This window comes from Mobula birostris, chromosome 28 (assembly GCF_030028105.1).
Source record: "Mobula birostris isolate sMobBir1 chromosome 28, sMobBir1.hap1, whole genome shotgun sequence".
Classification (NCBI taxonomy): domain Eukaryota; kingdom Metazoa; phylum Chordata; class Chondrichthyes; order Myliobatiformes; family Myliobatidae; genus Mobula; species Mobula birostris.
In genome coordinates this window covers 34,649,540-34,663,542 of record NC_092397.1, presented here as the reverse complement: position 1 = coordinate 34,663,542, position 14,003 = coordinate 34,649,540, and the positions used below count along the sequence as shown (strand labels likewise).

Sequence of the window (14,003 nt, the reverse complement as noted above, 5' to 3'; positions counted from 1 at the left end):
ACAACGAACAAGTAACAAAGAACGGTGCTGAGATATAGATTCTCAGGGGATACTTGAGGAAAGAGGTTGACAGTAACATCACTTTCTTCTCGGAAGGCTCACAGCAGCAGCCCGAGCAATTCCATCCTTCCCAATGCCCAAATTAACGTAAACACAATTCTTTGTCTGCTTTTATTTCTCTTTTGAATTCAATATTCCCGTTGAATAATGTAGTAAAATTCATCTCTCCCCGTCGGGGAATTGAACCCCGTCTCCCGCGTGACAGGCGGGGATATTAACCACTATACTAACGAGCAATTGCTGTTAACAGCTCATGTCATGCACATTTAAGAGGACAGGAGGGTGAACAGAATTACCTTGATGTTTCTCAGCTGTAATACTGGAGCCTTTCACTCGTGTCCCTCCCACAGCAGTGTCTCAGTTTGCTCCAGCGATCCGTCACCTGTTGTGTTCAAGGATTAGCGAAGGGAAGTGCTCTCATTCGAGCCCAAATCCGTGTTGTTGGAATCAACATTTTTAATCACAGTTATATATTTATATTTCTGCTTTTTTTTAGTGCGACAGGCGGGAAACGATATGTAGCTAATCGAATTCTGAAGCGATCATTCCCACTTCATTGAAACACTGGGTGTTGTGTATCTCAGGTCTGTCGGAGGATGGCGACCTCAACCGGACATAACAGGAACTGCACCAGAGTGAGGAATCACAGTGACCACATTCAGAAAACAGCTCGAACCACAGTCATACACTTCTAGCGTCCGAGTGGTCCAACCCTGACAACTCGCGTACGAATTCCCGAAATTATTTAAATCGACGGGTGAGTGTAAAATTATTATTCACCCTGGGCTGGCCAGTGGATCAAGGACTGAAGTGCTGTCCCTCACATTTTCCCCGGTGAACCGATCCGTGCAGCTTCCTGCTCGCACTCTAACTCAGATTCCCACAGCCAACTAGGACACATCAAAACATGTCGGATGATGTGTTCACGCTGAGTGCGGTCAGTCTGCTCACCACCCACTCTGTCTATTTATACACAATGGGATCTCTCTCATCCCCCTCCCCCATTACCAGAGTAAATAAAACCCTTTACTGTGATTCACAAATGTAATATAGATTCACAGAATCATGCGACCCTAAAACAGACCTTTCGGCTCACAATGTCCGTGCTGACAATCAACTACCGATCACACCAGAAAAGGGCTCGCTTACTAGCTGTTGACTTCAGTGTCTTGATGATTCAGGTGGTCGCCCAGACAATTCTCTAATGTTGTGAGGGGCACCTGCCTCACCAGCCACTCAGTCATGGGTTCCAGTTTCCAAACACCATCCGCATGAAGTTCTCCCTGAGATGCTCTCTAAGTTCACACACGTCAGGAGAGTTTTCTACTATATTGATAGGCCCGGGTTAATTTGATATGACCTCCGTCACCTCCAGAGCTCTCCATGGAAACAATCGTCAATCCATCGGCCGAATGGACGCCCATGGGCCCAGCACGCTGCCGCTGCGCCTCTCTGCTGTTGTCTGAACGTGGTGACGCGCTGCTCCGTCGTGGACGTTGCTCATTCTTCTCTTCATTTTCATTTGTCGATTCTTTGCTGACGTCACATCATTTCATAGAAACACAGAAAACCTACAGCACAATACAGGCCCTTCGGCCCACAAAGCTGTGCCGAACATGTCCTTAACCTACAAATTACCTAGGGTTGCCCATTGCCCTCTGGTTTTCTAAGCTTCAATGGAGGGCCTCCTTTATAAATATTTCCTTTACTAACTGTTCTTTGTTGATTTATTTCGCACCTTTCTCTCTGCTTTTCATCTCGTATTTGCTATCTCCTGCCTCATCCTGATATTATCTCTGTGCTGTCGGTGCTCCGACCCATTCGGAGACCTCGTTCCCGACATGTCAGCAATCAATGTGTTTCACATTATTTACTGAACCCGGTTTCAGTGGCCCTGCTGTCATACATTCTGTTCATCTTCCACCGTATCTCTTCCGGGTTCTCTCTCTTTGCCTCCGGGCTGTCCTTCGGCATAAATATCAATGGACACCGGCTGAGCTGCACTGAATTGACGCGAAATAGACTCATTCCTCCTGTGGTCTCTATCGCCGCCTGAGGAAGGTAGACCCAAACAACCCCGCTATCCTGCCTGCATGAGGAAAGATATCTTTAGCGACCGAGGGGATGGGGCAGAGCGCATTAAAGTTTGTCCGGTCAGGAGAGCCGATACTCTCTGGTATAATCCCATTCCTTTGCAAACTCACTGAGCCACAAGATCAGGAGTCGGGACCAATTCTGAAGATGTACGGCTAAACAGGAAAGCAGGTCAGTCCATGCTGGCGGCAGATGATCATCCGCATGTTTAGAGTGACCAGAGTCACTCAATCCATGGTTTTTCCAATGAACGCCCTGAATTCATAACAAGAGCTTTACAGCGCAATAAAATACATAGTTTTCTTTTCTTTATTCTATAGTTTTATCAGGAGACGGCGACAAAATTAACTCTTTGGGAGACAGAATAAAATAATTTGAAATTACGTGAACACGGGTTATTCCCTCCGCAGTGGAACAAGCTCGCTGAAACTTTAATGAATTTCTGGTCTACCGCCCTAATCCCTCGACCATGACAGCCGCGACACTCAGCCTGGGAGACAGGAGGACATTTTTCAAAGGAATTCATCATTATGTTCCAGGGCGATTCGGCTCAACATCAACGTCAGGGTCATAGAAGCTGGGCTGACATACTCTCCACATCCACTCTTTATAGGTTTTTCAATATTCGATAGGTTTCAATGAGATCCTCCCTCATTCTTCTAAATTCCAACGAGTAGAGGCCTTTTATTTTTCTAAGCTCCATGTACCTATCCGAGAGTCTATTAAAATACCCTATTGCATCCGCCTCCACCACCGTCGCCGGCAGCCAGTTCCACGCACTCACCACTCTGCGTAAAAAAAAACTTACTCCTGACTTCCCATCTGTACCTACTTCCAAGCACCTTAAAACTGTGCCCTCTCCTGTGAGCCTTTTCAGCGCTGGGGAAAAGCCTCTGACTATCCACAGGATCAATGCCTCACATCATCTTATACAACTCCATCAGGTCACCTCTTATCCCCCGTCGCTCCGAGGACAAAAGGCCGAGTTCTCTCAACCTACTCTCATAAGGCACGCTCCGCAATCCAGGCAACATCCCTGTAAATCTCCTCTGCATCCTTTCTATGGTTTCCAATCCTTCCTGGATTGAGGTGACCAGAACTGAGCACAGTACTCCAAGTGGGGTCTGATCAGGGTCCTATATAGCTGTAACATTACCTGTCGGCTCCTGAACTCAATCTCACGGTTGGTGAAGGTAAATACATCGTATGCACTCTTAACCACACAGTCAACCTGCAAATGATTGTATCAAGCTGTATTTTTTGCAGTTTTCTACACCACCTGTGAAATGCAGACTGCTAAGCACAGAACAATAAATACCACGTTGAGAAAACATAAACAACAGAAGTGCGAACAACTCTGTACACTTGAACCCAGGCGCTGCAGAGTCAGTCTGCCCCATTCCATCTTGGCTGAGTTATTATCCTCATCAACTCCATTCTCACGCCTTCTCTCCCCAGTCTTTGACTTCCTTACTGAGCAAGTAACTACCACCCTCCGCGTTAAACATACCGAGTGACTCGGGCTCCATCGCCGTCGACAGCAAAGAATTCCACAGACTCACCGCCCTCCGGCTCAAGACAACTTCCTTTGACCTTTGTCAGATTTGAGATGCTCATAAAATCTGTTATATCAGCAATATCACAGACAAAATGCTGGAAGAACTCAGCGGACTGTCTGGGTATTGCCTTATATTTGCAGCATCTGCACATTTTTCGTGCTTGTACATCAAGAACGTCGTTATTTGACGGTTTCTATCCCGACCTTGTTTTCTCTCTTACATTTTTCTTCGTATCTGTGTTTCCAGACTTTTGTGTGTGCTGGTCGGAGGGAGTTACAGGACTGAAGGACAGTTCAACATCGGAAACTGCAGGGACACGAGATATGGGTCGTTCAGTGTCGCTGGTCTCCATTTGTAGTGCAATAATTATCAAACAATAAACAATGAAATCTGTAAAAGTAGCTCTTCCGTGACAAATCTGGCGTTTAACATTAAATCTACCGGCCTCATCGCCACCAAAGACTCTGCTGAAGTAATGCCCGAGAATTGTGATGTATTGGTTTTCAATCGTCCAATGTTTGCATCAGAGACAATGGCGTTTAATTGAAGTGTTTGTTCACGTGCCGTCACTAAGAAAATTAGTGAAGTGTTTGACCGTCTCGCTGGAGATTGATGCTCTGTTTGAATCGAGGTCGTTGTTAATGCATCAGCTCAGAGTGTCTAACGGAGCTGTGAATTCAGGAACAAGAGAAATCACAGACTCTCACTGAAATGGTGTATCCAGTCATCTGACGATAGAAGACGTTTAGTATCCTTTTATTTCAGCCTTTGGAATTCCGGGTAAGCCGCGGTGTCAGCTGCCGTTGGTGGAAGTTCAAGTTTAATTCCAATGTTGTGATTGTGATATGTGAAAAGCCGGTTCACAGCATCAATTGTCAGTCACCATCTTCCAACCCCGGAATACACCATTCATAGTCTCCATTTCCCAGTCTGTCTCTGTGGCGCAATCGGTGAGCGCGTTCGGCTGTTAACCGAAAGGTTGGTGGTTCGAGCCCACCCAGGGACGCTGGTGACCCGGCAGTTTTTGCAGAGTGTTATATTGCCAGCTGGGTAACGCTGTGCTGTGCGGAGATCCTGCGACTGCAGCGTTAACTTCAGTGGGAATTAAAATGTTTTTAAAAGCTTCTCTTTCACACTATTTCTAGAGATCAAATCATTACACAACGTATTGAGAAAGAACAATGTTAAGCAATAACAGAATGCAGAATGAAATGTAACTGCGACAGAGACAGCACAGTGCGGGTAAACAATCAGGTGCCACATCATAACTGGTAGATTGTGAGGTCAAGGCTCCATCTTATCGTCTCGGGCACCATCCAATAGACATAACGGCGGAGTTGAAGCTATCCACGAGCCTGTACTACGTGCTGTCTTGTACCTTCAGCCGGATAGAAGAAGGGAAAAGAGAGAGTACAGTACCCAAGGCGCATGGTATATTTTTGTCAGGAGTGTGTAAGTTACATACTCCTTCACCATTCTCTTTGACCATAAGTGCATGTTTCCTCGAGCGACATCTTTGGAATTAACGGACTTGCCGGGTCTAATGTCGTGGGCTTGATTAAATTTTGGTTCATTCAGTTGGGGTCTAATTGTTTTCATCCAACATAGGCTCCCCGTCATTTTATTTTCACTGTGGACGTCCAATCCCTATAAACGTCCAGCAAACCACCCACCCCCGCACCAGGAAGGTCTCAAATCTCTGCGCTTCCACCGGGAAACCAGACCCAACCAGCTCCCCTCCACCACCATTCACCTCCATCTGGCCGAACTTGTCCTCCCACTTCCCTTAAACACAAGGTGAGCCATGGACACCGGCATGGGTCCCAGCTGTGCCTGCCTGTGTGTCGGCTCCGTGGAACAGTCTATGTTCCAAGCCTACACTGGTGTCGCTCCCTAACTTTCCCTACACTATGTAAATGACGGTATTGCTACCTCTTTCTGCACCCATGTGGAACTCATCCACTTCATCAGCTTTGCCTGCAACTTCCACCTTGCCCAAAAGTTTACCTGTCCCATATCCGACAGCTCCCTCCGTTTTCTCCATCTCTCTGTCTCTATCTCTGAAGACAGCTTGTCCACTGATGTCTATGATAACCACACAGACCCTCACAGCTACCTGGACTATACCGCTTCCCACCCAGTTACATGTAAAAATGCCAGCCCCTTCTCTCAATTCCTCCGTCTCTGCCGCATCTGACCTCAGGATACAGCGTTTCATTCAAGAACAAAGGGGATATCGTCTTTTTTCAAAGAAAGGGGCTTCCCTTCCTCCACCATGAAAGCTGCTCTCAATAGAATCTCTTCCATTTTGCTCACGTCTGCCCCCACCGCATCCTCGCTCCCTCCCCTGGGCAGAGGGTTTGTCTTGTCCTCACCTACCTCCCTCGCCCCAGCCTCCGCCTCCAGCACACAATTCTCTGTAATTTCCACCACCTCCGGCGGGATCCCACCACCAAACTCCCATGTGTGTCCGTCCCTCCCACTGATATCTGTCCTGGCACTTATCCTTGCAAGTGAAACAAGTGTTACACCTGTCCCTACACCTCCGCCCTCAGTACTATTCAGGGCCCCAAGCAATCCTTCCAGGTAAGGCGACTCTTCAGCTGTGAGTCCTTTAGGGTCATCGACTGCATCCAGTGCTCCCGGTGCAGCCTCCTGTATATCGGTGAGACCCGACACAGATTGGGAGACCACATCGCCGAGCACCTACACTCCCTCCACCAGAACAAGCGAGATCTCCCAGTGGCCACCCATTTTAATTCCACTTCCCGTTCCAATTCCGACATGGCAGCCCATGGCCTCCAGTATTGTTCCGATGAAGCCACGCTCAGGGTGGAAGACCAAAACATTATATTCCGCCTGGGTAGCTTCCAACCTGATGGCATGAACATCGATTTCTCAAACTTCCAGTAATGTCCCCTCCTTCATGAAGCCCCATTCTCTTTTCCCTCTCTGACCTTATCTGTTACCTGCCCATCACCTCCCTCTGGTGTTCCGCCCCCTTCTCTTTCTTTCATGGCCTCCTCTCCTTCCCTGTTCTCCAGCCCAGTATCTCTTTCACCAATCAAAGTTTCAGGTCTTTAATTTACCAGCCACCTCCCCACCCCCACCGGTTTCAAATATCACCTCGTGCTTCTTCCTCCCCTCACCGTCTAACTCTGATTCCTCATCGGTTTTTGCTCCAGTCCGGATGAAGGGACTCGGCCCGAAACATCGACCGTATTTTTTCCCACAGATGCTGCCTGGCCTGCTGAGTTCCTCTAACATTTTCTGTGTTGCTTGGATTTCCATCATCTGTAGATTTTCTCTTTGTGCCTCGATCAATGTCACTCCACACTAAACATATCGTACACCCTTCCGTCTCTGAACCTGGCAGCCCCGTCCAAGCACCCACCCCACGCTGTCTAAAAACGTGACCCGCACATCTTTAAACTCTCTCCTACCTTAAATTCATTCCCGCTGGAATTTCAAATCCCTACCCTGGGAATCCAATTCTGACTATCTGCCCAATCTATGTTTCTCATAGAGTCAGGAAGCGAGCAAGCAGCATCACTGTAGACCCACCACACCCTGGACATCACCTGTTCCAACTCCTTCCTTCTGGTAGGCGCTTTAGATCACTGTATGCCAGGACACGTAGGTACAAGAACAGTTTCTTTCCATATGCCATCAGTCTTATGAACACTTGAATTTTAGTCTATTATAAACCAAGTCCACCTGTACATACACTGGTATTCAGCACCTCATTGTATACAGTTCACGGTTATTTGCACTATTGTTTTGTTTGCTTTTTGATTCTGTGCAGCAAGAGCTCAGGGAAACCGACATCAAATTCCTTGTATGTGTCCACATCCTTGACGATAATAAAGGATTCTGATTCTGATAATTTGGTCAAGTTTCCTCTCAGTCTCTGATATTCCAATGAAGGCAAACAAGCTCAAACACTTTAATCAGGCAACACTTTACAAATCCTGCCAATCCTTCCTGTGAAGTGTCCATTCTTGTAGAATCTGGAATAGAGTCAGAACATGATTTAACGAGAAACTCTTGACGGATGTGAATTCCAACTCTGATTCACAACCAGTGAATGATAATTAATGAAACACACATCAAAGTTGCTGGTGAACAGAGCAGGCCAGGCAGCATCTCTAGGAAGAGGCACAATCAACGTTTCAGGCTGAGACCCTTCGTCAGGACTAACTGAAGGAAGAGTGAGTAAGAGATTTGAAAGTGGGAGGGGGAGGGGGAGATCCAAAATGATAGGAGAAGACAGGAGGGGGAGGGATGGAGCCAAGAGCTGGACAGGTGATTGGCAAAAGGGATACGAGAGGATCATGGGACAGGAGGTCCGGGAAGAAAGACAAGCGGGGTGGGGAACCCAGAGGATGGGCAAGGGGTATATTCAGAGGGGCAAAGGGAGAAAAAGGAGAGTGAGAGAAAGAATGTGGGTATAAAAAATAAGTAACAGATGGGCTACGAGGGGGAGGTGGGGCATTAGCGGAAGTTAGAGAAGTCGATGTTCATGCCATCAGGTTGGAGGCTACCCAGACGGAATATAAGGTGTTGTTCCTCCAACCTGAGTGTGGCTTCATCTTTACAGTAGAGGAGGCCATGGATAGACATGTCAGAATGGGAATGGGATATGGAATTAAAATGTGTGGCCACTGGGAGATCCTGCTTTCTCTGGCGGACAGAGTGTAGGTGTTCAGCAAAGCGCCTCCCAGTCTGCATCGGGTCCCACTAATATATAAAAGGCCATATCGGGAGCACCGGACGCAGTATATCACCCCAGCCGACTCACAGGTGAAGTGTCGCCTCACCTGGAAGGACTGTTTGGGGCCCTGAATAGTGGTAAGGGAGGAAGTGTAAGGGCGTGTGTAGCACTCGTTCCGCTTACACGGATAAGTGCCAGGGGGGAGATCAGTGGGGAGGGATGGGGGGGTGGAATGTACAAGGGAGTCACGTAGGGAGCGATCCCTGTGGAAAGCAGAGAGAGGGGGGGAGGGAAAGATGTGCTTAGTGGTGGGATCCCGTTGGAGGTGGCGGAAGTTACGGAGAATAATATGTTGGACCCGGAGGCTGGTGGGGTGGTAGGTGAGGACCAGGGGAACCCTATTCCTAGTGGGGTGGCGGGAGGATGGAGTGAGAGCAGATGTACGTGAAATGGGGGAGATGCGTTTAAGAGCAGAGTTGATAGTGGAGGAAAGGAAGCCTCTTTCTTTAAAAAAGGAGGACATCTCCCTCATCCTAGAATGAAAAGCCTCATCCTGAGAGCAGATACGGTGGAGACGGAGGAATTGCGAGAAGGGGATGGCGTTTTTGCGAGAGACGGTGAGAAGAGGAATAGTCCAGATAGCTGTGAGAGTCAGTAGGCTTATATTAGACATCAGTGGATAAGCTGTCTCCAGAGACAGAGACAGAAAGATCTAGAAAGGGGAGGGGGTAATTAATGAATAATTAATTAATTAATTAAGTAATTAATGATAATTAATGAATCAATTTACACTCTCAGCCTGAATTAGCGTGTCGATTACTAGGTCAATGGAGTTCTGCGTAGATCGTGTCTATGTCAGAGGTTTATATGTTATGTAGTCTAAAACCGTACACCCTGCGATGGCCGGGAATTGAACCCGGGTCAACTGCTTGGAAGGCAGCTATGCTCACCACTATACCACCATCGCTCAATGACGTAACAAAGCATCTGAGTAGTGAGGCATCTTCTATAGTTCCATGCGACTTGACCAGTCCCCGAGCTGCTTTCTGTCGGATCATTCCTCACTCTGCTGCAGGTCTTATTCCGGTAAATTATTGTCGCCATCCCCAACAGACCAGAGTTATACAACCCACATAATAAATTGCCGGTGAATGCAGAAGGCCAGGCAGCATCTATAGGAAGAGGTACAGTCGATGTTTTGGGCCGAGACCGTTCGTCAGGACTAACTGAAAGAAGAGATAGTAAGAGATTTGAAAGTGGGAAGGGGAGGGGGAGACCCAAAATTATAGGAGAAAACAGGAGGGGGAGGGATGGAGCCAAGAGCTGGATAGTTGATTGGCAAAAGGGATATAAGACATCATGGGACCACACCAGCTGTTATTTATTGATTATTATTATTATATATATCTTTCTCTCTCCCTTTTTCTCCCTCTGTCCCTCTCACTATACTCCTTGCCTATCCTCTGGGATTCCCCCTCCCCCTTTCTTTCTCCCGAGGCCTCCCATCCCATGATCCTCTGATGGTGGTGTGGAGAATGCTGAGGAAGATGAATGGCATCAGAGGTTATAACTGGATTCCAGTATTAGTGGAGAATGGAAATTTGATGCAGAGGACAATGAAAAGGCAAAGTGTTTGAGAAACACGTTTGCAAACACACATAGTCTAGACAATATAGGGGATGAGTGTTTTAAGAGAAGAGAGAGTCTCTTGGTGGACAGTGGGGAGATTTGTGAGAAACAAGAGGCATTTGAGATTGCCTTGGATGATGACTTTACGTTGGCTGAATTGAAATTTGCCATCAATGGGGCAAGAACTACAGCCCAGGGCAGGATATGGGAAGCTATCATATACTGTACTCCAGTATCTGCCTGAGGCAGTCTAAAAGAAGTTGCTTGAGTTTTATAAGAAGGTCTGGAAGCAAAGAATGCTCCCAGGAGACTGGAAAAGGTCTGTGGTAAAGCCTGTTGAAAACCTGGAAAGGATCCGATGCTGTCCGGTTTCTACAGGCCTGTTGTCTCACTTCCTCACTGTGTAAAATAATGGTGAAAATGATAGTAATTAGGCTGATGATTGTCTTGGATAAGAGAGAATTACTTTGTCACTACCAATGTGGGTTTTGCAAAGGGAGATCTATGACTCCCTTGTACTACTGGGAATGATATCTGGGAATCCTTTTACACTGAAAGAATCAGTAGTTGCAGTGCTTTTGAACATTAAAATAGTTTTATGATATGCGATGGAGGGAGAGGCTTGTTACTAAACTCATTAAGCTTGGTGTTCATGTTGGTTTTGCACATGGGTATCATTTTTTTTTGTTTTGGGGGGTTATTTTCAGTGAGGGGGGTCATCAGAGTTTGCGGAAGAAAACGTACCTCCCTTCCCAGGGTAGTGTTATCTGTTTAATATTGTTTAATCTGATAGTTAAGTATACTTTTTAATGATCTTGGGCCTGAGTTCAGTTTGGCTTTCTATGCTGATGATGGGGCTTTGTGGAAAAAGGGTTGTAATAGTTCCTATGTGGGAAGGTCTTGGACAAACAGCATTATCAACAATGGGAGAATGGTGTTTGGACTATTCTAAATCGGTATATGTGTTTTATTTTTACTCATAAACATAGGATCTTGGCCTAAGATACCAAAGATGTACTCTTTTACATAAATGCTGCCTGGATTTCTGAGTTCCTCCAGAATTGTGTGTTGCTGAGGGAATGGTATCGATTCTGGAGCGAGGGCAATGGAGGTTGTTGCTGGAGAGGAAGAGGCAGACTCAATTAGTAACTTAATCAGAATCAGATTGAATATCACCGGCATATGTCGTGACATTTGTTAACTTTACAGCAGCAGTACAATGATATCCACGATAAATAAATATAGAGAAAAAACTGAGTTACATTAAGTATTCAATATTTAAGTTAAAGTATCTAGTTAAACATGAATTAAAACATAAATTAAAAGAAAAAAAGTAGTTAGGTAGTTCTTGGGTTCAATGCCCATTGAGAATTCAGAATTTGGGTGTCAGAGGGGAAGATCTGTTCCTGAATCACCGAGTGTGTGCCTTCAGCATTCTCTCCCTCCTTCCCGATGGTAACAGTGTGAAAAGAGCATGTCCTGGGTGGTGGCGATCCTCAATGATGATCGGTGCCTTCCTGAGGCACCGCTCCTTGAAGATGTTGTGTACTACCGAGCCTGGACCCACGGTAGAGTTGACCAGTTTTACAAGTTTTTGCTATTTATTTCGATCTCGTTCAGAAGCCGCCCCCCCACACCAGATGGAGATGCAGCCAGTCAGAATGATCTCCACTGGACGTTTGTAAAAGTTTATTTAGTGTTTTAGTTGACAAACCAAATCTCCTCCAACTCCTAATGAAATATAGTTGCTGTCTTGCCTTCTTCATAACTGCATCATATGTTGCATCCGGGTTAGATACTCAGAGATGCTGACATCCAGGAACTTGCAATTGTCCACTCTCTCCACTTCTGATCCCTTGATGAGGATTGGTTTGTATTCCTTCATCTCACCTTTCCTGAAGTTGACAATCAGCGTTTTGATCTTGTTGACGTTGAGTGCAAGATTGTTGCTGCAGCAACACTCCACTAACTGGTAGTTCACCCTAATTTATGATTTATTGTCACCATCTGAAATTCTGCAAACAGCGGTTGTATCATCAGCAAATTTATAAATGTTGTTTGAGCTATGCCTAGCCACACAGTTGTGGGTGTAGAGACGGTAGAGCTGTGAGATAAAGACACAGCCCTGTGGAGTGTCAGTGTTAATTGTCAGTGAGGTGGAAATGTTATCCCAATCCGCACAGATTGTGGTATTCCGGTTAGGAAGTCATGGATCCAGTTGCAGATGCCTAGGTCTTGTAGCTTGAATGTGGAGTGAGAATTAATTCCTGCGCTGGGGCTGAGCCACGGCGAGTGTGGCGGAGTGGGAAGAAGTTGCTGGTGACTATAATTGCAGCTTCCTCTCCCCTGACCATGGGAAGACAGTTTCCCATTTGCACATTTCCCAATGTCTGTTGTTGCTGGACAGTGAGTATTCTGAGTGGTGAATCCCATGGGAAATGAATGTTGTGTCCATCCCTCTGTTCCACTCCCGGATCTGTACCGGGAAGTGGTGGGGTTTGTCTGTCTCTTCCTTGGTTTGGAGCCTCCTCCATCTGCTGCTCAGAAGAAGCTGAGAGCTGCAGCCTGTGAGTGGCCTCACACACTGGCACTGGCTGAACCAGTCGCTTCACACAGTGTCTGCCTTTTACCTCTTTCACTTTCCTTCTCCTACCTGCAGGAAAGACTTCAATGTACGCCAATGTTCCCTCTTGCCAAGTCTCAATGAACAGAACAGTGGCTCCATCTCTCACACACAAGGTGTGTTACTGAGCACAGAGATACTGACAGCTCATTCGTTCCACAGTCTCAGACAGCAGAGACATTCAGTCCCACACTGAGCCCAGGATCCAGACACAGATTTCCAGTACAACAGTTACAGTGAAACACAGCTGGTCAATATTTCCCTGGTCCCTGGGAAAATATGGAACATTTTCAACAACTTCTTTGAATGCCTTCCATGCGATTTTCTCTGGTCCCAATGGAAGTTCTTTGAATTGCCTGTCATTGCTGGCCTGCTTGATTTGTGGACCAGCACAAATGCCTCCCTTAACCTTGGCGTCAAATAATCTGACTTGGATTATGAATTGAAATATAAAAATATAGGAAATTTCAAAGAGATGGTGTGTGATAGGGACATTGCATAGTGATTTTCAGTATCAGCAGTCCAAATCCATAAGATATACATACCTAAAAGTAATCAGGAGGCAAAATATTTGTTGTCCAGTGTAGTTGGCCATGTGGGTGAGAGTGCGGGGGAAAGCTGAGGACTACAGGAAGGTATCAGTGGACTGGACAGGTAGGCAGGTGGAATTTAATCTGAGAGGTGAGGTGATGCAGGTGGGGAGCCCAAACAAGGCCAGGAGACAGACGGTACATTGTGGAATCTGGAGAAGAATAGAGGGTCAGAGGGAGAGCATGTGGAATGATTCCTCAGGTTAGAAGGACGGAGCATTCGATGGGTTTAAAAGGTGGATGAGAGGCTTGCTTTTGTTGGCTGAAGGTACAGAATGGCAGGGGAGGGAGCTCTGGTGGAATTGTATAGACACAAGTGGGGTCACGGCTGGAGCTCTGTGTACAGTCCTGGTCAGCACACCACAGGCTCACACCCACATCCAAATGAGGAGCAGGAGTCCCCACTCAGCAACTCCCACCCGCTCTGTCATTTAATAAGGTCACGGCTGTCCTGTTTCAATATTAAACTCCATGTTCCTGTCTGCCCACAGAAACATTTCACCCCCTCCTTATAAACTATCCCCCTCTCTTTCCCTTAAAAGCATACAAGGATATGATCCAAAAAAACCTGTCAGTTAATCAATTCCAATGTCTGAGGGTGCATTAAGATTCAGAAAAGAATCCTCTGATCTTTTGCTCAAATCATGAAATACTGGTCCCTGATTCTAGTTGGCAATGGGTGGAGCACCGGCTTATCAGCATAAAACAGAGAGTGGGAACAAAGGGATCGTTTT

The 14,003-nt window shown here is 46.5% G+C and overlaps 1 protein-coding gene and 2 non-coding genes across 3 annotated transcripts in view; 1 reads left to right on the top strand and 2 right to left on the bottom strand.

Moving 5' to 3' along the window:
- LOC140189004 (uncharacterized) overlaps positions 1-14,003 on the bottom strand; it is a 580,675-nt gene that overhangs the window by 421,205 nt on the left and 145,467 nt on the right. The gene's annotated exons all lie outside the window — the stretch shown is intronic.
- On the top strand, positions 4,646-4,719 carry trnan-guu (transfer RNA asparagine (anticodon GUU)). Its single transcript has one exon. It is a non-coding gene; the product is annotated as a tRNA-Asn (tRNA).
- Positions 9,323-9,394, bottom strand: trnag-ucc (transfer RNA glycine (anticodon UCC)). The gene has a single exon. It is a non-coding gene; the product is annotated as a tRNA-Gly (tRNA).